Here is a 24,067-nt window from a genome sequence, read left to right as displayed (position 1 = left end):
GCATCTGAGGTCAGCCTACCGAGTACTGAGTTCCAGGTCAGCCAGAGCTACGGAAGTGAAGAGCAAGCCGAAACCGGGGTCCCCTCAAATCTGCAGCCACTCTCAAGCTCAGGAATGCAGGCTAGCTGTGAAGTGAAGCTGCAAGTTCCGTTAACGCTCAGTAAACTTTGACCTGGGAAGTTGAGAAGAGTGACTAGGATTTGGGTGGGCAGGACTAGGACCTTAGACTGGCTATTTTATGGGGTCAGGCCTGGGAGTGGGAAAAGAGATAAGACATCAACCCATGCCCCATCTATCTACACCATCATTGCCCCTCCCCAGGTGGGATCCCATCTGTGTGTTGGGCCTTGGCATGAGCTACTTCTATTTCATAACAAGCAGGGCATGTCATTACCCTTTGTGCCTTAACCCTAGTAAGCTTTTTGGGGTGAACCAGGGTCAAGCAGGGGGTGCAACCTCTGCCTTTGCCAGCCGTCCTGCAGTTTGATAAATAGTTTTAACCTGTTCTGGGTCCTGGTTTCCTCTGATGGGTTGATGGAAGATAAGAGCATCCTTCAGAAAGCACACATGATTTTTCTGCAGGGTAATAGCAACCTCCCACCTTCTGGAGGTCTCAGCTCCCATGTGAGAAACCCTTGCCAAATAAATTTAGGACTCTCTCTGGTCACATCCACCTTGGAGCGTGTGTTAGGCTGTGATATGGTCTCTGGATACAGGTGAGCATCCCTGATTGCCGAGCACGGCAGGCTGCAGACTGTGCCTCCAGAGAGACTCAGTTTCCACATGTGTATCAGGCATTTCGGAACGGCCTTTACTCTCTAGCACAGTAGTCGGCCTTCTTCCCGTTCACTTAGAAGACAAGGGAAAGCAGCAGGCTCGTGTGCCATGTGACCTGGAGCAAGCCACTTCGTTCTGAGCCCAGCTGCCTGCTAGGACCAAAGATAATGATGGGAAAGTTCTTTGAAATGCATCACACACCTACGAGGCATTATTAAGCTAATTCCAAGGAAATTGCTTGTCAAGACTCCCAGGGCTGAGCAGTTCAGGTGGCCAGGACAAAAGCTTAGACCATCCCGCCAATCCATTAGTCATTAGAGAGTGAAAGCAATTTAGCCCTAGGTCAGAAACCTCTGGGATAGTCTGCTGTTGCAGTCATTAAGGGGAGTGCCTACCAGGTGCGCTGAGTCCATTTCGTCTTAATCTTTTTTTCTAATCAGTAAGGTGGGTCTTTTGAATAGGTTTATCAAGGTCACAGCGTGGAAGTGGGAGAAGGTATTTAAGAAGTTCAGCTTCCTCTAGCTTCAAAGCCCACATTCTCATCTCTACTTCAGACATCTCTTTTCCCTGCCAAATTTGTGGGGCACAAATTTGGAGCCCAGTAAGAGCTTGTTGAATAAACAACAAACAACAAAACATGAAGGTTTACCCCAGTTCTGTAGGAAATAGGATGATGGTACGTACCTCCCTTGCAGTTTTATGGTTCGGACAAAAGACCACACATAAAACATCTCCCGGGCTCCTTGAGCGATACAATTGAGGATCTTGAGCTGATCTCTTAGCTCTGAAGCACAAACATTTGGGCTGAATATATATATATATGAATATATATTAAAATACTCTATTAGCTCGTGGCCACACAGTTCCTAAGTGACAAAGCAGGGATTCAAACTCATATCCTTGACACTTGGTGGCCTTCCAAGAAGGCAGTTCACCTGACTCTCTATACAGCGTGGGACACTCTTCAATTTTGTCTTCCGAATCGTTACAGCTGTCCCTGGCCGCCACTCTTCCCCCAGGCTCCCCCGACTACACCTTTAAAACTTCTGTGAGCGCATTCCCTTAAGACTGCCCCCCCACACACACACACACCCCATAGCCGGCCTCCAGGCAAGAAGAAGCGGCTCGGCGGCGCCTGGGCAGGGCAGAGAGTCTCGGCCCACGTGGCCCTGGGCCCGGGAGGGCGGAGCTCCAGGCCCCACCCCTAGCTCGGCCCCACCCCCGGCCCGGCGCCCGCGCTCTCCCGCCCCCCGCGGGCCCTGGGGGCCGCTCGCAGGTGTTCGCTGGCGCCCGGATGTCTGAGCTCTGGCTCCACTCTGGCTCCGGCTCCCTCCGCAGCCTGCGGGCGGGGCTCGTAGCCCATCCGGAGCCTCGCGGCGCCCCCGCCGCTTCTGCCAGCAGCGCGGCCTGCAGCTCCCAACCTCCCGGCCTGGGTGAGCCCCCCACTACCCGGCCGAGTCGCTGACCCCACTGCTCTCGCGCTGCCCCCATCGGCGCTTGGGCCGCTGCAGCCTGGCGGCGCCCCCACCCCGCTTCCTGACTCGGCCCGGCGGCCGCCTGCCTCGCACCCCGCTCCTTCCTTCCTTCATTCTTTCAGGCAACGCGCATTCCTCGGGTGCCTGCGACGTGCCCTGCACAAGGCCTCGCCGACCTTCTGAGAGTGGCCTCGAGCCACCAGGCTTCCCTGCCCTCCCTTCCCACCCCGCCCGAAGCTGGCGGTGACGCCCTACTTTACTCTAGAGTTCTCTGATTATTCTCCCTCCAGTTAGACTTCAGTCCGAGGCAAGGCTAGGAGGTCGCTGTGTAATTATGATGGGGTCGGTCTGCAAGCCCCTTGATGAACCCGTCAGAGCATGGCCCGAACTGGGGTTCCAAGCAGCTTTGGTAATAGTTTGTCGCCTGGCCTCATGAACTAGATGTGGGGTCAGGATAAGGAGACTTAGAGACCAAGGTTTGGGGGTTGCCTTTGACAAGCTATGTAAGGAGGATCTGCTTTCTGTAAGCCCCTCCGCCAGCTCACACATCCCTCCCCGGTGGGAGCCTCACCATCATCTTAGCCTTCCTGCTGGGGACACCCACTTTCCACCAGTACTCTGTTCCTCTCAGCCAAATGTCATAGGCAGAAGCCTACTTGGGCCTGAAGCCCTGTTGTGAATAGAAACCTATGTTGGCCAGGGTAGGGAGGGGCTGCACCGAAGAACCAAATGTGTTTAGCAGAGAGCTGTTGTTCCTCCCAGTACCTTTTCCCATTTGTTCACAAATCTCCTGTCAGGGATGGGAGGACCCTCAAGCCTCACACATGTGGCCTGTTCAGAGACATCCAGCAAGCTAGTGGTCAAGACAAGACTCGTAAGTAGGATGTGATGGCATGTGTTGGACTCAGGACTTTGAGGCAGGAGGATCCTGAGTTTGAGGCCAGCCTAGGATACATAACAATAACTAGTCTTAAAACTGGATAAGGGGCTGCAGAGATGGCTCAGAGGTTAAGAGCACCCGTGGCTCTTCCAGAGGACCAGAGTTTGGTTCCCAGCACCCACATCAGATCCAGGGCCTCCAGTGCTCACTTCTGATCTCCATTGGGTGGATCTGGTCGTGGCGGCAAATATCTATAATCCCGGCACGCAGGAGGCAGAGGCAGGGGACTCTCTGAGGCCAGTGTGGTCTGCAGAGCAAGTTCTGGGACTGCGTAGAGAAACCCTGTCTTCAAAAATAAACGAATGGGGGCTGGAGAGATGGCTCAGAGGTTAAGAGCATTGCCTGCTCTTCCAAAGGTCCTGAGTTCAATTCCCAGCAACCACATGGTGGCTTACAACCATCTGTAATGGGGTCTGGTGCCCTCTTCTGGTCTGCAGACATACACACAGACAGAATATTGTATACATAATAAATAAATAAATATTTAAAAAAAATAAACGAATGGATGGAGGGAGGCATGGTGGCAAATACCTGTCTGTATGTAATCCCTGTACTTGGAAGGTAGGGGCAGAAAGATCAAGAATTCAAGGGCGATCTTCCACTACATTGAAAATTGGAGGCCAGAGTCAGTAAGTTAATGGAGCTAGCTGCCAAGCCTGATGGCCCGAGTTCAACCCCCAGAACGTACATAGTGGAGAGAAGGGGCTTCCACAAGTTGTCCTTACATGCATACTGCAGCGTGCATGTGCACCCCCTCCATACACACACACACACACACACACACACACACACGTAAGAAATTTTATGAAGTCAGAGGCCAATCTGAGCAGCATTAGACTCCATCTCAAAATGCTAGGGAAGAACAGCGGATAAACAAACAGGAAAACTGAAATATCTAAACGTAAAAGAAAGAGTTTGAGCCTAAACCTCCTGGATTCCCATCGCGGTCTCTCTTCACCCACTGAGCTCTCCCGAAGCCAGCAGGGGTATTATTCCCGCTTTGGGGATGGGGTAGGCTGGACTCTTGCCAATCCACAGACCTCACCCACTGCTCTTACAGAGAGACTGCCGGGGACTGCTGGAGAACACAGCCCTACCCAGAGACTCTGGAAAAGGGCAGTTGGGATGGCACCTCCCGGAAGCCTTGTCTCTTGTCCCTGCCCAGCCCCTTCCCTGCCCCGCTGCCAGGAACAAATGGAGGAAGGGTGACCAAGTAGGAGCTGAAAGCCAGGAGGGAGAGAAGGCTCTGAGAACTGCTGGGGCAGCTTAACTGGGTTCCTAGAGACACATACGGAACCCATTACCCTACATCAAGGTGGTCGCTGGCCAGCTGGCAGTGGATGGGTTTGGGGCGAAAAGCGTGTGTTCTGTGGCAGGAGGTGCTTAAGGCCCAGCTGACTCCCCAGGATGCGTCTCCCACTCCGTGACCCTGGCTCCCGCTAAGCCTTGTGTAGTTTTCAGTCCCTGCTCTTTCTAGCATCCAAATAGTTTCGAGATAAAGGCCCCTGTACCAATCCCCTGTAAGTTATTCAGGAGACTTGGGGGCCACCAATACAGACTACCGCATTCTCCCCAACTTGTCCCCCATTCTCACTGGGGCCAGAGGTCCTGTAGATCGGCCAGTGGGTCCAGATGTGTGACAAACTGCACCATTCATGATCTCTTGGTTTTCTCCCAGGACTTATCCTGGTGGGGGGTCCTACAACCTGTCAATCACCTCTTGCACTGCGGATCCATCTGCGTAGACAAGAGCAGCAAGATCTTGTTCAGAGGAGGCCTTTAGAAGCGCACAGCCCCTACAGGGCAACACAGTCTGGAAGGGAGGGGTGTCTTCTCTCTCAGTCCTGTGACCCTAAGCTGTTAGGGTCTTAACAAAAGGCGAGGTAGAGTAGCCAGTGTGTTTGTCATCTGCCATGTTAGGAACTTTTGCTCAGCTTGGGGCCATAGCTGAGCACTAGCGTGTTAGGTCCTGAACCCCATTCCTGGCATCTTCAAGCAAAAGGGAAAGAATGCTTTACTTAAGACTTTGAGACGAGGAAGGCAGCTCAGTTAGGAAGGAGCCTGAATTGCAGGCATGAGGACCTGAGAAGGCTGTGTGCAGGAGCACATGTCTGTAATCCCAGTGCTGGGGAGGGAGACAGGAGGATCCTGGGAGTTACCGACAAGTCATTCTTCCTGAGTCCGTGAGAAAGCCTGTCTCCACATATACGGAGAAGAAGAATCGAAGACGCCGGACGTTGGCCTCTGGCTTCCCCGCCTACAGGCCCTGTGCACACCTGGGCACACACAGACAGACAGAAACCCCTCAGAACGTGCACCAGCCCCAGACAGCCTACAACTGCCCCAGCCGCAGCAGCTCTCCTGAAGCTGGTTTTGCTTGTGTGAGTCTGGGAAGCAGACACAGCTGACGGGAACCCTGGCTTTGTCATTTATCAGCTCTGCCAGCACAGGTAAGCCGTTTATCCTCCACGAGCCTCGCTGGATTGACATGATGATTACATTTGATGACACGTGTAAAGCTCCTGGCACTTGCTCGGCCCTGGGTGACCCCCACCAGGAAGTCTGCTAGGTGTGGTGTCACATTCCCAGGTTCTTAGGCACTGGTGTTGGCAGCACACGGCAGCACCTCGGGACCACCTACCCGGTGTTTGTATCCAGGAGGGCACGCTGGCACTTAAGGAATGAGCCGTGCAGGGAAGCCACAGGCTGGATTCCGCTCCTCGGCAGTGCCAGCATGGACAAACCTCTTAACCTCTGTGTCTGCAGTTCCTCTCTGCCATCCTGCAAGAGGAAACTGAGTCCCAGGACGGAGAAGTGACTTACGCAAGGTCATATGGAAAAGAAGTACTCACAGACCTGGAAATAAAAGCCAGACTCTTGCCGGTGTGATGGCACACACCTTTAATCCCAGCACTTGGGAGGCAGAGGCAGATGGATCTCAGTGAGTTCGAGATCAGTCTGGTCTATAAAGTGAGTTCCAGGGCAGGCTCCAAAGCTACACAGAGAAACCTTGTCTTAAAAAAAAAAGCCCAACTTGGGGGCTGGAGAGATGGCTTAAGAGCACTGGCTGCTCTTCCAGAGGTCCTGAGTTCAATTCCCAGCAACCATATGGTGGCTCACAACCATCTGTAATGAGATCTGGCACCCTCTTCTGGCCTGCAGACAGAACACTATGTACATACTAAGTAAATCTTACCAAAAAAAAAGTTCACAAAAAACATAAAATAAAATCTGCCTTAAAAAAAAAAAAAAGCCGAACTCTAGGGGTCACACAGTAGTAGCGTGCATGGTCGCATGGTCTAGGTGACTGTTCACTGTGGACAGCCATTATCTATCTAGCCAGAGGGACCCATGGGAGGCCACTTGTCCCACCTCTCTGTCTTGCTTTCCCCTCCCTCCCCTCCTCTTTTTTCCTTCTAGGCTGCTCTTCAACTCTCTATCTAGCCTTTGACCTTGAACTTTTTGTTTTGCATTTTGAGACAGGGTTTCTCTGTGTAGCCCTGGCTGTCCTGGAACTCTCTCTGTAGACCACGCTTGCCCTCGAACTCACAGAGATCTGCCTGCCTCTGCCTCCCTAGTGTCGGGATTAAACTTGAGCTTTTAAAAAAAAAGGCCTATTTATTTTTACTTTTTGTGTATGACTATTTTGCCACATGTAGGTCTGCACAACACATGCATGCAGTGTCTGAGGCGACCAGAAGAGGGCATCAGAGCCCCTGAAATGGGAGTTACAGCTGGTTTTCGGCAGCCCCATGGGTACTGGAAATCCAACCTGAGTCCTCTGGAAGCACTGAACCATCTTTGCAGCCTGACCTTAAACTTTTGACCCTCCTGCCTCTACCTCCTAAGTGTTGGAATCACAGACATGTACACATGTCTTTAATTTCATAATTTATTATTATTTGCAAAATCTTGTGTGCGTTTGGGCGCTTCTAGGCCACAGCCTGTGGAGGGACATCCGAGGACAACTCGCAGAAGCCAGTTCTCTTCCACCAAGTGAGTCCTAAGGATTGAGCTCGAGATGTTGGTCTTGGTGGCAGGCACTTTTACTTGGTGAGCCATCTTACTGCCCAGTGCCTGGTGTACAATGTTGGGTGTTGCTAGGCAAGTGCTCTACCAACTGTTTCTTCCCTCTCTGCTTGAAGTGATCACCTTCATACACGATTCTGGTAAAATTTCCGTTTGAACAAGTGATGGCTAATACAGATATTCTAATAGTCTCACATTAAATGCCTGTGAGTTACAGGCTTTCCCACTCGCCGGCTATGTGGATTTGGACATATGACTTAACTGTTTCTGACCCCAGCATCTACAGCTATGTAATGGGAGCGGCAGTCGTTTCTCCCACGGAGAGATCTGAGAGCCAGTTAGCATGTGGTACCCTTCCTCCGCCTAGCTGTCCCTCATCATCTTGGTGTGCCCTGAGAAGTCACTGCTCACACATTCTGTAGCCATCTGTGCTGTCATGTAAAAATGTGGCATCTCTTTTCTGTTTGGTTCTTTAAGTTGAATTGACATCTCAGGAAGATGTACCAGATTTTTATCACATGGTTTTGTGAGGCCAGGCACCAAGCCAGCTTCACATAGCCACACATGTGCCTACATGAGCACACAAGCCTGCGGACACACATGCTCTGAGAAGCCCGAGCCACCATGGCTCCTTTCCAGAAGGGCTGGAAAGGGGCTTCAAGGAGCTGGAGGCTGCTCCACTCTCCCCAGCAGGCTCTGAGGGAGACATGGCCGCCACCAGCCGTGGCTCTGTCCCCCTCCTGCCCTGCGACTCTGCAGAGATCATCACCTCCCTCAGACTCATCCCTTTCTCGTCTCTCCTGTGAAAGGGGGTCCAGCATCTCTACATTTTGGGGTTCTTTTGTGTAGTGCTGGGAATTGAACCCACAGCCTTGTGCATGCTAAGCAAGTGTTCTTCCACTGAGCCTCATCTCCAGTCCTTTCCAGGTTCTTGCAAAGTCCACAGAAAGTGTAGAAAGTTCCTGAAAGGGAGTTCCTGCCAAGAGTCCAGCAATGAGAGTTCTCAGACACCCGGCTTGTTTTCAGGTGAGTAAAAATCATTTTAAGGAAATGAAATAAAGTCTTTGTGCCTTACATAAATAGATTGACTTATTACCTCTTAACACCCCAGTTAAGCCAATGAAAGTCTTTCCCCATAAACTTATTTTATTTCATCTCCAAATGTGAATAAGAGATTAAATATGTCTGGATAAAAGAATGAAGAGTGAAGATCACCGAGATTGGGTTTTCACTCTAACATGGGACAGAAAAGAGAAGGATCATTCTCCTGAGAGGTGTGTGTGTATGTGCTGTCTATGGTACTGGGAATTGAACCCAGGGACTCTGGTGTGCTTGCAAACCCTCTCCCTCCAGACTATCACCCTAGTGCCCCCACCCACCCAGTAATTCTGAACCCAGGCACAGCTGTGCACTCCTGCAATCCTATCACCCACGGGTCGTAGGCAGGAAGATCAGTAAAAAGTTTAGCCTGAGCTACATAGCAAGCATCTGTCTCAACCAACCAGGGCAAAGCAAAACCAAGATTATTTTGAGAACTCACTGAGGTGGTATATGTAAAGCTGTGGGACCAGCCAAAAGTCTCTTTCTCTGTCTGTCTCTGTCTCTGTCTCTGTCTCTGTCTCTCTCTCTCTCTCACACACACACACACACACACACACACATGTCGGCATTCTCAGTGATAGGACGTGGTTGCTTACCCCTGGGCCTCAGCGTTGGTGGTGTAGTGATAAACTCAATAACGCTTAAAGTGGCAACATTCATTGTTGAACACTTGGTTGTACAAGATCTGTGCTGCACACACGTTGGACTTGGCAACATGGTTCTGTCATAAATGTGCCTGCTGTGCCAGCCTGATGACCTGAGTCGGAGTCCTAGAGCCCACAGTGAAAGAACAGAAAGGGAAAAAGCCGGGCGGTGGTGGCGCACGCCTTTGATCCCAGCACTCAGGAGGCAGAGACAGGCAGATCTTTGTGAGTTTGAGACCAGCCTGGTCTACAAGAGCTAGCTCCAGGACAGACTCTGAAGCTTCAGAGAAACCCTGTCTCAAAAACAAGAACAGAAAGGCCCTAAAATCTGTCTTCTGCCCTTCCTGTGTGCATTGTCACAACAGCGCACAAATTTATATTCAGAAGCTAAGGATGCACAATGAACTTTGAGAACATCTTCTTGAAAGTCTTTTATCTTTAAGTGGGAAGCCTTTAAATTTTCTTGGTTGATTCCGTATCTTAAATATCTTTGTGTGGTTTTGTTGTTGTTTTGGTTTGGTGTTTGAGACAGGGTTTCTCTGTGTAACAGTCCTGGCTGTAGAACTGGCTTTGTAGACCAGGCTGGCCTCCTGCCCGCTTCCACCTCCCAAGTGCTGGGATTACAGGTGTGCGCAGCCACCACCACAGGCCTGCTTTTGCTTCTCTGAGACAGGTTCTCACTCTAGTCTAAGCTAGCCTGGAGCTTGTTATGTGGCCAGGCTGGCCTCATCCTCAGCAAGCTTTCTGTTTGACTCTCAGTTGCTGGGATTATAGGTCTGAGCCATCACCGTGTTCTGCTTTCTGCAGTGTTGTTTTTGGTTGTTTTTTGTTTTGTTTTCAGATGCTCACGTAGCCTAAGCTATCCTTGAATTTAATATGTAGTCAAGGATGACCGTGAACTTCTAATCCTCCTGCCTGTACCTCTGGAGTGCTGGGATTACATGGTTATAACATCACAGGGTTACGAAGTGCTGACGATCAAACCTAGGGCTTCATTTATCCTCCCTAAACACTGAAACTCCGTTTGTATTGTGTTGGTTTTTTATATATAGCTATTTATTTTTATTTTATGTGCATTGGTGTTTTTCCTGCATGTGTGTCCGTATGAGGGTGTCAGATCTTGGAGTTACAGACAGTTGTGATCTGTCACATGGGTGCTGAGCCCTTTGGAAGAGCAGCCCGTGCTTGAATCACTGAGCCAGCTCTCCAGCCCCTGCATTGTTTTTTTAATACCAAAAAAAAAAAAAAAAAATCTGTTCTACTTTGTCTCTTTGTGTTTCTCACATGCAGATGAGGTCATTTTAATTCTGATCCTTATGCATCTGGGGCCAAATCAGCTGGAGAGCAGCATGGCAGTGCTGGGTTGACCGTGTGGTAGGAATGGTGCTTGCCCAGCTCCTAGCCCCCCCCCCCCCCCCCCGGATCTATATATCCTTGTTATACGTGGATTAATGATCAACTGGTCGCAAATAAAGGAGTCCCAGGAATGGGACATAGTGATAATAGCTTCCCACCCCTTCCTTCCCTCCTCTCTCATGCACACATCTGTTGCAGAGGGCAGCAGTGACCCTCTGAGATCTGGTCAGCTAGGGACAAAGCCCTCTGAGCTGCTCTTCTCCCTCCCACAGCGTTGCAGCTCCTTCTGCAAAGCTTCCCCCATCCTGAGACCCTCAACCCGCTGGTCAAGCCCCACCCTCTTCAGAAAAAGGTCCCGAGCTTCCATGTCCCCGAAGGCTTGACCACTATGAGCGTCCCATGGTGCCCTGACCGTGTGTTGCATCTTCCAATGCCGTGTAAAGCTTGTCAGTACCAAGCAGGAGAGAGACACAGACAGAAACCTGGAGAGATCACTCAGTGGTCAAGAGCGCCATTACCGCTCCTGCAGAGGACCTGAGTTCAGTTCCCAGTACTCATAGGAAATTGACAACTGCCTGTACCCCAACAGTCAACCTCTGGCCTCTGTGGGCACACACAGACACATTCACATGATTAAAAACACACACACACACACACACACACACACACACACACAAAGAGATCAGGGCGTGGTGGCACTCGCCTTTAATCCCAGCACTCAGGAAGCACAGGAGGATGGATGACTGTGAGTATGAAGCCAGTCTGGTCTACGTAGTGTGTTTCAGGCCAGCCAGGCGACAGTGATACCCTGTTGAGGAAGGAGGAGAAGAAATTAAAAAAAGAAAAAACAAAAAAAAAAAAAAACAAAAAAAAACAAAAAAACCAAGCAAACAGACCAGACTTGGACCAGCAAGATGGCTTATTTGGAAAAGCACCTGCTGGGCAAGCATGAAGATCCAAGTTCAATCTCCAGCACCCAGGTAAGGCCAGGGCAGCACCCTTGTCTTCTCACTGGGCTCAGTGGGGGCCCTTGGAGCTTGGTGGCCACCTGTAGTTCGACAGAGTCAGTGAGCTCCAGGTTCAATGAGAGACTCACTTTCAAAAACATCATGTGTGTGGGCGGCGAGATGCTCAGTGGTTTAAAGTCCCTGCTGTGCTTGCAGAGGACCTGAGTTCTGTTTCTAGGGCCTAGTTGTCAGCTCTTAACTCTTCCAGGGGCTCCCAGGCTCTCGTCTGACCTCTGCAGGTGGCAGTTTCATGCTATGCACATACATTCGTAAAGCAGAACACCCACACATCAAATACAACTTAAAATACTAACCCTTAAAAAAAAAAGTTGATGGTGACTGAGAAAAGCACTCATTGTCAACCACTGACCTCTACACACACACACACACACACACACACACACACACACAGAGATTAGAGAGAGAGTGAGAAATTAGCTGGGGGTGGGTGCACGGGTGTGTTTAATCCTAGCACTTAGGAGGCAGAGACAAGTAGATCTCTGAGTTCGAGGTCAGCCTGGTCTACAGAGTGACTTCCAGAACAGCTAGGACTACACAGAAATCCTGCCTCAAATAACATTATTGCCATTATTTTGTTGCTGGGTATCAAAGTAATATTGGGGCTGGAGAGATGGTTCAGAGGTTAAGAGCACTGACTGCTCTTCCAAAGATCCTGAGTTCAATTCCCAGAAACCACTTGATGGCTCACAACCATCTGTAGTGAAATCTGGTGTGTTCTTCTGGCCTGCAGGGATACACGCAGACAGGGCACTGTACATATAACAAATCTTAAAACAAAACAAAACAAAAAAGCCTTGTACTTACTAGACAATCTGAAACTCAATTACACCTTCAACCTCCTAAGAATTTCTTTGTTTTGTTTTGTTTTTTTGAGGCATGGTTTCTCTGTGTAAAGTCCTGGCTGTCCTGGCATTCGCTTTGTAGACCAGGCTGGCCTCGAACTCCCAGAGATCCACCTGCCTCTACCTCCCAAGTGCTGGATTAAAGGCGTGTGCCACCACCACCCGGCCAGAATTTTTTGTAAATTCATCATTGCATTTCATGCTTTAAGCCTTTCTAAGTCTGCAAGCCATAGATGGGCACCTGAGGCCCATGTCCCAAGGCATGCCTCAACTTCTCTGAACTCATTCACCCTGAGGACCTTGTATGTGGGCTTTTGGCCTGACATCTTCCTCAGCAATTTAATAAAACAGGTGTTGTCTTCATGTGTTGAGGGCATTGAGACTCTTGTAGATGAAATAACTTGCCCAAGTCACACAGCCAGGAAGGGACAGTGGCAGGGGTATGTCAAAGCTAGTCCCCTCCAGCCTTTTATTTAGTGCTCTGGGCTTTGTTGTTAGGGAGCCTCCATCTGGTACCCCAAAGCAAGGCTGACTACCAAGACTGCCCCCCTCACCCACCTCCCTCAGCCTCAGCATCTGGGGTCAGAGGGCTCATGCAGAGGGCACACAAGGCCATACATACAGCCAAGCAACCCCCAAGGTCCATTGTCTACCCCAGAGACAATATAGATAAAGGACACAGCCTAGTGGGCTGCTTGCATCAATCTGTAGCCATGGAAACCCCTAGGGAGACAATTCCAAAGCCCTCCTTGTCAAACCCCCCCCCCACATACACACACCCTGCAGCTGTGTCGCAGCCCCCAGCGGGAGGGAAACTGTTGGTAATTGCCGCCTCCCCAACCACTGCCACCTCCAAATGGGACACAGCTGGATCACCCTTAAACCCCCTCCTGCAGCAGAACTGATACTGCTAAAGGGTCCTTAGGCCTTAACTTCTAAACCTGGCAGGTCAGTTTAAGGTTCTAGGGCGGTGAGAAATGCCCTTGATCCCAGGGTCAAACAAGGGAGGAAAGGTTCAATAGAACCCGCCACCGTAGAAAGAGTGACAGCGCAGATTTTTCGGCGTGTGACTGCTCTCTTGTGGCCAGTTGCTGCAATTGTCAGCTGCCGCACTGGAGGAGAGAACTTTCTTCAGGGCTATGTAACTTTCAGATGCCGGCGCCTGTTCTAATCGTCATCCTGTTGGGTGGGAGTTCCTATCCTACTTAGGAATGCTTAAGCCGAGGCTTCCAGAGAACATCACGAGGTAAAAAAGTCGGTTGTTAGGAAGGCATCCTAGGCAGCATTAACTCAAATACTTGCCATCATCTGCCTCAAGGCCGGATCTCTGTGAGTTTGAGGTCAGCCTGGTCTACAAGAGCTAGTTCCAGGACGGGCACCAAAACCCACAGAGAAACCTTGTCTCGGGGGGGGAAAAAAGAGAAAAAACAAATCTCTTTCCTCAAGACCTTGGGAAAATGATCAAACTCTATTCAGTTCTCTGTTCACTGCTGTTGCTATGACCAAAATAAATAATAACTTAAGGAAGAGTTTATTCAGCTTATAACCCCAGGATAGACCGTTACTTTGGAAGTCAAGGCAGGAACTTGGAGCGTCAAAAGCAGAAAGAGAATAAATGCATGGTTCTTTGCTTGCTTGCTCTCAGTGAGCTTTCTCCTCTTCTCTTAGACTACTGTGGACCCCCTGCCTAGAGAATGGTGCTGCCCACAGTAGGCTGGGTCTTCCTGCAAGCTTGACAGTCCCTGACAGACCTGCCCACAGGCAACCTGATCTAGATAACCCTTCTTTAAAAAAAAAAAAAAAGATATTATTTATTGGGAGGGCCTTGGACTTCCCACAGGGCTGGATACCCTTCCCTCTCTTAGGACTGGAGGGGGAGAGGGGGAGAATAAATAGGGGAGTGGAAGGGAAGTGGGAGGAGGGAAGGAAGTGGAAATTTTGAATGGTATTATTTATAAATTAATAAAAAATTATTAGAAAAATATTATTTATTTATTATATATACAGTGATCTGCCTGCATGTATTCCTTCTATCCAGAAGAGGGCACTAGATCTCATTACAGATGGTTGTGAGCCACCATGTTCCCACCAATTCCCACCAATTCTGGGAATTGAACTCAGAGACCTTTGGAAGAGCAGGCAGTGTTCTTAACCTCTGAGCCATCTGTCCAACCCTAGATAATCCCTCATTAATACCCTCTGAATCTGTTTCTCCATTTGTTTTGTTTTTAATAATTTACTTAATTTTATGCACCTTGATGTGACAGTGTTAGATTCCCCATCCAAACTGAGTTTACAGACAGTTGTGAGCTGCCATGTGGGTGCTGGGAGTGTTTGAACCTGGGTCCTCTGGAAAGGCAGCCAGTGCTCTTAACTGCTGAGCCATCTCTCCAGTCCCCCCACCCCCGTTTCTCCATTTGTTATGGTGTTATAAGAGTCAGGAAGATCACAGGTGGATGTTTCTAAGCCTTCAGGAAGCTGACCGCATGTATAGAGAGGATAGATAGAATTCTGGGGCACTTTATTGAGCGCTCCCTGACCTGGAGTCACGTGGCTGCTTTGATAATGGAGAGCTTCTGGGTGGGTCACAGGTAGGTCATCCCTTATCCAAAATGCTTGGCCCCAGATGTGTTTTGGATAGCACACATACATAAGCATATTTACATATTCATGATGAAATATAGCATGCCCCTGGGACCCAAGTCTAAACATAAAGTTCATTGGTGTAACAGGACTTACCTGTTAGGCAAGTGATGTGTCACTGAGCTGCCGCCTCCCTTCCCCCAGCTCAACCCTTGGACCTTCACTTTGACTGCACCGCATCACATGGGGTCCAGTGTTGAATGTCCTGGTAGGCAGAGGTTCTCAATCTGTGGGTCACGACCCCTTTGGGGTTGAATGACCCTTTCATGGGGGTTTCGCATCAGCTATCCTGCATAGATATTTACGTTACAATTCATAACAGTAAAAAAAATCACAGTTATGAAAATAATTTTACAGTTGGGCGAGGGTCACACCATGAGGAACTGTATTAAGGGTGCAGCATTAGGAAAGTGAAGAACCGCTGTGATCATGGTGATAGGGTCAGTGTCCAAAAGCTTTGCCCAGCATGCATGAGGTTTCCACTCCATCTCGCATACTGATTAGAAATAAGCTTCTGATTGGCTGGATAAGAGGAAATGGCCACGTTGAGTGGAAGAGTACGAAGGGGGGAAGTGGGATGGAGGGAAAAGCTATGTTTCTTTCTGGGGGGGGGGCGCAGAGAAAGGGAACACATTTAGCCTCTGAGGTGACCTAGACCTCTCTGACCTTACAGCCCCCTGATAGGATTTCCCCAGCCACAAAGTTCCAGAGACTGTGTCAGTGGCCTGAGGCTGTTCCCAGGGAGGGGCTGAGTGACCGGCCAAGGACTTCACACACCTCCTGTGGAGAATGGAGATTAAGCCTATCAGGGGCTCTGGGCTGGGCAAGGAGCACTTTTAATCTAACAGGGCAGGCGGGGAATAAAAACAGTCGTGATTACCATGAAGTTGATGCTGGACTGAGATACTCATGGGATGGCAGGCACTGGGGTCATAGTCAGCAGCTGAGGTTGGACACCAGCCATCACCACCCGACACCAGCAAGATTCCAGAGACCGACTGTCCTGGAACTCGCTCTGTAGACCAGACTGACTTCAAATTCACGGAGATCCACCTGTCTCTGCCTCCACCTCCAAGGGCTGGGATATAGAATGTACAACACTATGCCTGGTTTAAGACCAAACAGCTCTGGTCTTGTTTTCCCATCTTAACCCTTGATCTAAGCCCTGCTGAGCCCTTTGCCTAAGACCAAGCGCTACTGGGGTCCCAGGTCCGTTTTGGTTTTGTGGTGGAGATGGAACACAAAGATCTGCCGAGGCAAATGCTATATTCAACACCATCCCAGGGTGCTGTGCAGGCCAGGCTGCTGTAAATGAGATGCTGTGCTCGGAGACAGCAGCATGCAGCTGCTTGCTTCATTACCAGCCTCCACCAGGTCACGTGGTCTCCTTTAAAAGACCCCCCCTTCCTGCTCTCTCTGTATCCCAGTCTTTCTGCCTGTCTCTCTCACTCCAGGATGGCCTTTTGCTCTCCTCCCTCCCCCAGTAAACCTCTTGCCTTAGATCTGTTGTGTGGAGTGACCTCTTAGCAGGCTTGCCTAAGGTACCTTCCTGCCGTGACTTCTCAGCTGAGTCTGGATTCCTGACTTTGCTCCAAAATTTCACTTCTATTGGTCTGAAGCATTAAGGCACGCTTTAAAAAAAAAAAAAAAAAAAAAAAAAAAAAAAGGAAGTTCTTTGAATCAGGAATGAATATATGTCTTTCTTTGAATCGGGCATGACATTCTCAGTGACTTAACTGGTTAACAGAAAGGCAGGAGGCCTGGTGAAGCTCACCTGTAATCCCAGTATCCTAGTGCCCTAGTGCTGGGGCTGAGTTTGAGGCCAGCCTGGACTTTACAGTGAGGCCTTATTCAAATAGCAAGAAACAGAGCTTGGTGACAGACACCTGTAATTCCAGCACTCAGAAGGTGGAGGCAGAGGGCGCAAGAGTTCACAGCTGTCCTTGGCTACAGAGAAAATTGGTAGCTACCTGAGTTCTTATCTCAAAATGAGAAAGAGAGAGGGGGGTGGAGGGAGGGAGGGGAGGGAGGGAGGGAGGAAGAGAGAGAAAGAGAGAGAGAGAGAGAGAGAGAGAGTTGAGGAGGCGGGGAGCAAGCAGGATGCTTTCCCGGGGCAGGAGTTGAAGGAAGACATTTAAGCAGAACACCTCGGGTCCTCCGGAAGCAGAGGGGTCAGGCAGTTGGGAGAAGCATGTTGACCAGAACTCAAGGCTCAGTGTGAAGAGACTGGAGATTAGAGGTGCTGGAGGGCGGGGGTGCGGCATGCTGGATCTTTAGCCAGAGAGTGAAAGACAGGGTGCCCTAGGGAATAGGTGGGGAAAACTGATATGGGTGGTGCTCCCCCAAACTGTCCTAAATACCTCCAGTGTTTTTCTGTCTGTGTCTTCCTCTAGGCTGGTCTTGAGCTATTGGCAATCCTCCTGCCTTATCCTCCCAAGTACTGGGATTATGGATATGGGCCACTAAAAAAAAATTGTACTAGACCAGCAGTAAATGTTTTATTGTTTATTTGTTTGTTTTTTGTTTTCTGAGACAGGGTTTCTCTGTGTACCACCAGTTCTGGCTGTCCTGAAATTTACTTTGTAGACCAGGCTGGCCTCAAACTCAGAGATCTGTCTGCCTCTGCCTATGGAGTGCAGGAACTGTAAAGTGTGTGACATCACCACCCAACTCTTTTTTTAAAAGGTATTTTTAAATTGAATTTCCTTTTTAAAAGAATTATTTTATTTTATTTATGTAAACAGTGTTCTGTCTACATGTTTGCCTGAACGAATGTCAGAAGAGGGCACCAGATCTCATTATATAGATGGTTGTGAGCCACCATGTGGTTCCTGGGAATTGAACTCAGGACCTCTGGAAGAGCAGGCAGTACTCTTAACCGCTGAGCCATCTCTCCAGTCCCTAGCTAATGTTTAAGTTAAATTTATTCGTTGATAATTTCATGCATGTATGTTATGCTTTCTGATTACTCTTACTCCCACCCTTTTATCTACTTCCCACTCCTGCCCTTCCCCCCTTCACGCCCCAGAACACCATTTCCCCCTCAATTCTGGAGATTGTAGCAAACAAACACCTCACCAAGTCCTCTATAACTGAGCTATACCCGCAGATGGATGGTCCCCTTTAATGTGGGGTCATCTTCCCAGGTCCCAGCATCTGTGAAAAACATCTTCAGCGTCTAGAAACATCTGGAAAGAATCTGACCAAATTGGTCGCCTAGGCTTTCCCACCACGGCTGCATCCTTTACTCCCTGTCTTTGCACGCACTCGCCAAGGGAATCGGTGAGACGCTCCGCGGCAGATGCGCCAGCTGACCTCTAGATGGCACCCTTTTCCTTTGGCGCCAAAGGGCTTGTTTCACTCACTGCGTGAGCAAGTTCACCACGCCCACAGCCGCGTCCTCAGCAGAGCATTGCCCTTACACCCCAGAAAACAAAGATTTAAAATCAAGCAGAATGGTGGGCATAGGGCCATTTGCCTTTTATGTGCTCCCCTTCCCTATCTATAATGGAGACTGAGCTATCCCCAGGAAATGTTAGGCTGGTTTTCTGCGCTTTAGACCGGGATTCTTTGGGTATTTCACATAAAATGGATCTTATAATATGTGGCCTTTAGTATCCAGTTTCTTCCACTTGGCGAAATATTTTCAAGGCTCATCCATGTTGGGGTATAATTGGTTCTTCTTTGCTTTTTATGGCAAAAAGTATAGACCGCACATGGGGACCCACGACTATAATCCCAGCCCTCAGAGGCTAGGCAGGCGGGTTCAAGGACAGCCTCGTCACAGAGTGAAGTCCAGGACAGCCAGAGAGGTGTAGAGAGAAACACATACACATCAGTTGTAAGGCTACAGTTTTCTTTATGTATCTGTTTATCAGTTGATGACACCTGGGTTATTTTTACTCTGGAGTCATTAAACATACCTTCGCTATGAACACTTATGTGTACACATGTGCTACATAAAGATCTCATGTAGGGGTTGGAGAAATGGCTCAGTGGTTAAGAGCACTGACTGCTCTTCCAGAGGACGCGGGTTCAATTCCCAGCACCCACATGGCAGTTCACAACTGTCTGAAGATCCAGTTCCAGGGGATCTGACACCTTCACATCAATGCACATAAGATAAAGTTAAATAAACCATAAAAAAAAAAGATCTCATGTATATAGCCACGGCTGGCTTGGAACTTCAGAGACCTGCCTGTCTCTGTCCCACTGCGTGCTAGAATTAAAGGCTAGAATCAAGGACATGTGCCACAAAGTCTAGTCGTGAATACGCTTTGGTGTAGAGAGGCATTTCCTTCTTTCCTTCCTTCCTTCCTTCCTTCCTTCCTTCCTTCCTTCCTTCCTTCCTCCCTCCCTTCCTTCCATCCTTCTTTCCTTCCTTTCTTCCTTTTTCTTTCTTTTTTTTCCCCAAGACAGGGTTTCTCTGTGTAGCCCTGAAACCTGCTCAATAGACCAGGCTAGCCTTGAACTTGAGGATTTGCCTGTCTCTGCCTCCCAAGAGCTGTGATTAAAGGTGCTCGCCACCACTGCCTAGTGCACATCACAATCTTAACAGGGCTTTCAATTCTCTAAAGTTTATAGCCAGGATTACTAGATCATACTGTAGTTGTTTGTGTATATATATACACACAAATATATATATGTATATATACACACAAATATATATAGCTTTTTTTGTTTTTGAGACAAGGTCTCAATATGTAGCCACGACTGGCCTGAATCTCACTATGTGGACAAGGATGGCCTTGAACACATAGCGATCTTCCCACCTCCCAAGTGCTGTGAGTAAAGGCCCAGACTTTGTTTTATTTACCTATCTATGTATGGATTTGGTGGAGTAAGACCTGGACATACTGTGTAGCCTGAGTCCTGAGATTACAGGCCTTCTCTATCTGTGTGTGGCTTTTTGAGAAACTGCCAAATTGCTTCCAAAGCAGCTGCACTAACTCATTTCTTCCAGCAATGTAGGAGCTCAGATTTCCCCACTTCCTGGCCAACACTTGCTTGTGTCCATCTCTCTCAAGATGGCCATGCCAGTGGGAAGCAGAATCTCACAGCAGTTTTGCTATCTCCCGAGGGACTAACAATTTTTTTCTTTTTCTTTTCTTTCTTTCTTTTTCTTTTTTTTTTTTTTTGAACAGGGTTTCTCTGTGTGGCCATGGCTGTCCTGGAACTTGCTCTATAGACCAGACTAGCCTCAAACTCACAGAGATCCACCTGCCTCTGCCTCCTGAGTTTATTTTCATTCATATATGTGTGTGTACCTGTGTGATTTTTTTTGGTACCATGTGCACGCAGGAACTGGAGTTGCAGGCAGTTGTGAGCCAACATATAGATGATGGGAACCAAGTCTGAGCTCTATCCTCTGCAAGAACACTGAGTGCTCTTAACTACTGAGCCATCTCTCAAGTCCCATTGTTTCTCTCCCGCGTGCTTTCTGTGTGTGTGTGAAAGAGAGAGAGACAGAGAGATAGAGACAGAGAGACACAGAGAAAGAGAGACAGACAGACAGACAGACAGACAGACAGACAGAATCTTGTTCTGTAGCCCTGGCTAGCTTGATACTTGCTCTGAAGCCCAGGGTGACCTTGACACAAGGCAATCCCCCCCTGTTTTAGCCTGCTGGATGCCAGGATTGCAGGTGTGAATCACCACATCAGACTCTTTGGGAAACCTGCACCAATTATTGTAGGCTTTGATAAACAGGATTTTGAGCGGAGGCATCTGTCAGAGGTATTTCTTCAGAAGACACACAGGGGATGACAGATGTGGGGACTGGAAGTTTGCATTGGCTTGGGGAATTTTCCAAGGTTCTTTGTGCCTGGCTGGGAAAAGGACTTTGTTATCAGCTCTGTGCCTCAGGCAGGTCCTTAACTCGTGGAGTCACCCTTCACCACCTGGAAAATGGCCCGAAGCGTCCTGGACTCACCCAGTTGTGAGCATATTTATTTACTTATTTACTTACTTACTTACTTACTTACTTACTTATTTGGCAGGATCTCATACAGTACAGGTTGGCCTAAAGCTATGCAGTTGAGGCTGCCCCCAGTCGCTGCTCTTGCCTCCCCCTTCCGTCCTCTGTGACTGCAGACGTGAAACACCGCTTCCGGCCTGCTCACACGCTTTCCACTGCCAGCAACGTCTGCAGCCCAGAGATCCCTGGCTCATGCACAAGGCAAGGATTTCCAAGACTGGAGCTTCATTCAGTGTCCTTAGTGTGTGGCTCTGGAGAATGGCTCAGCGATTAAAAGAACTTGTTGCTCTTGCAAAGGACCCAGGTCCGGTTCCCAGCACCCATATGGAGGCTCACAACCATCAGTAACTCCAGTTCCAGGAGACCGGATGCCCTCTTCTGACCTTCTTGGGCACCAAGCATGCACGTGGCACACAGACATATATGCCAGCAAAGTAATCATACACATAAAATCAATACATCTTTAAAAAGAAAGATCTTAGTGCCTTGAGAGACAGAGATTCAAGTTTGCTCCAGTTTTATCTCCAAGCAACTTCTGTCAAATCTTTTTGCACTAAGCAGTTCCCAACCTATGAGTTGCAACTCCTTTGGGGGTTTCACGGGGTCGCCTAAGACCTCTGAAACCTACAGATGTTTACATTATTATTCATAACAATGGCAAAATTAGTTTGGAAGTAGCAATAAAAATAATTTTATGGTTGGGCGGTCACCACCACATGAGGAACTCTACTGAAGGGTATCAGCACCAGGAAGGCTGGGAACCCTTGAGCGACAGCCTTCACCCTTAGTGTCACGTGCTCATATTGTACCTGTTATAAGGTAATTGGGAGGCTTCAGCCAAACAAGAATGGTAGACCATGCTTTTTTGTGTTGTATTTTTTGAAACAGGGTCTCACTATGCAGTCCTGCTCACCCTAGAACTCACTAGATAGATCAAGCTGGCTTCGAACTCACTGTGATCCACTAGCCTCTGCCTGCCGCCTGTTGAGGTTGAAGGCCTTGACCACTTCTAGCACTTGGGAGGCAGAGGCAGGCGGATCTCTGTGAGTGGAAGGCTAGCCTCGTCTATCTAACGAGTTAGAGGCTAGCCAGAGCTACATAGCAAGCAAGACCTTATCTCAAAAGTGCCACCATAACCAAACAACCAAATAAGCAGGTAAACGCCGCACAGCCGGGTGTTTACACCTATTAACGCACCAGACGCCATTCTGTGGATTCCATATTCAACCAACGGTGTGTCCCAGTAAATGAACGGGCCACTTTGTCCCCAACGGTGTAAGAGGCAAAGCTTGGCGGTCCAGCATCCTGACTGAGATGGACGGGGCAAGGATTCAAGTCGAGGAAGACCAGCTTGAGCTCAGTCAGCACCCACACCTCCCGCAGGAATCCGTCCGTTCCCAGGCAGTGAAACTCCAAAGCCAGCCCTGACTACCCGAAACTCCACCACCGAGAACTGGCTCTCGGCCCCCCTCGCTGGCTGCCGGTTCCCTCCTTTTCTCCCAGCCCCACCCTGCCACCTCCACTTCCCTCCCTGGCCCTGGGGCTCTGCTTCTGTTTCAAACCTGCTGAGCTACAATTCCTTCCAGGTTCCCTCATCCGTAGAATGGGGATAGTAACAGTGCAGCGCGCTGCGGGGATCAGAGACACTGAGGGGAAGTGTGCCGAGTGGCTTCTAGCGACAGACCAGGGACCATCGCTTCCACTGTCTGGTGAATGACACCTTTGAAGACCTTAGCCACAAGCCGAGTGGGAGGGGCTGAAGGACTGGAGTTCTGAGGTGTGGGGCAACAGCTGCCCAAGGTTATTCAGCAGGAAGTAGGGGGCAGGACTTTGTGAGCGACCCCGCCCCCAGACTTTCTGAGTTCAAATCTTACTACTGCCTCTCTCTGTTGGACACATGAACAAGTCATAATCAATATTTCTTATCCACCTTCTGCACATCACACCAAGCCCCATTCAGAGAGATTTGACAGTGATCATAGCAGGAGCTTACAATGCAAATGATTTACACGGCAAGAAAGCCAAGCCTTGCTTGAGGCAGAACACAAAGAACAGTGAAAGAAAGGAAAAAGCCTTCTGGATGAAAGAGGGGAAATAGGCTAGGGAGGCTTCCTGGAGGAGGAGAGGGTTAAACTGGGCCTGGAAGGACCAATGAGATATTTAAACTGTTTTTTGTTTGCTTGTTTGTTTTGTTTTTTGTTTGTCAAGACATGGTTTCTCTGTAGTTTTTGGTGCCTGTCCTGGAACTAGCTCTTGTAGACCAGGCTGGCCTCAAACTCACGGAAATCCACCTGCCTCTGCCTTCTGAGAGCTGGAATTAAAGGCGTGTTCCACCACCACCTGGTGACATTATTATTATTATTATTATTATTATTTTGTTTTTTCAAGACAGGGTTTCTCTGTGTAGCCCTGGTTGCCCTGGAACTCAATCTGTAGACAAGGCTAGGATTAAAGACATGGGCCACCAGTGCCCTGCGAGATATCATGGACTAAAGATGTCTGTGTTCCAGAGACAATGTCTGACTGACGTAGCCACAGCTGCCGATTCCTGAGGGTCTGCACATTTTCTCTTGAGATTTCTCTGTGATCCTATGAAGTATCATTAGGGATGAAAAAAACAAGACCCAGAGAATTAAGAAATCTTGTCAAACAGCTTGGGTAAAGGGTTAGGGGTGTGAAATTCAGAAAGCTGGGGACAAAACCTGGGCTGCCTAATTCCTAATGGCCGAATGATGTTTTAATTTTGAGACTCAAACTGAAGGACTTTGAATGCCAAGGCTCAAACTTAAAAAAAAATAAAAATAAAATCCCCCACACAGCTGACCTTGAATAGGCCAGCACCTGCTGACGCCCCTCTCACTAGCCGTCCAATACTCTCTCAGCCTCTTCAATTGGAGAGATGTGAGCTGTGGATGTTCAGCAAGGCGCGTTTATGAATAAGGAAGACTGTTGAGGTGAAATAATTGTTCAGGAGAAACCTGAAGGTGTTTAACCCAGTAAGAGGGCTGGGTTCTGGGAAAATGACTGTCCCCCCCCCTCCACCCCCACCCCGCAGACTCTGGACCCTCGCCCCTGCTGTGCCTGCCAAGGCTACACCAGAGCTTGGGAGAGTCGGGGAGGAGCTTTCACTGGAACAAACAAAGACACCCAAGCTGGACTGTCCTAGATTTGACTGCCAACACTCAGATCAGCAAATCTGTGAATGACCCTGGGCAAATTGCAAATTACCCCGCCCCTCTGACTCTCTAGCCTTAC

General features: G+C 49.1%; 1 long non-coding RNA gene across 1 annotated transcript; it reads right to left on the bottom strand.

Annotated features, from left to right (window-relative positions):
- Positions 1–11,004: 11,004 nt before the first annotated feature.
- Positions 11,005–11,471, bottom strand: LOC125406253 (uncharacterized). Its single transcript, XR_007233859.2, has 2 exons — positions 11,258–11,471; positions 11,005–11,130 (listed from the first exon to the last, which is right to left on the bottom strand). It is a non-coding gene; the product is annotated as an uncharacterized LOC125406253 (long non-coding RNA).
- Positions 11,472–24,067: the final 12,596 nt, after the last annotated feature.

The sequence above is a fragment of the Myodes glareolus genome, chromosome 6 (assembly GCF_982192425.1).
Source record: "Myodes glareolus chromosome 6, mMyoGla1.1, whole genome shotgun sequence".
NCBI lineage: Eukaryota > Metazoa > Chordata > Mammalia > Rodentia > Cricetidae > Myodes > Myodes glareolus.
The sequence above is the reverse complement of the archived record's forward strand: the minus strand, read 5'-3'. Positions and strand labels throughout refer to the sequence as shown.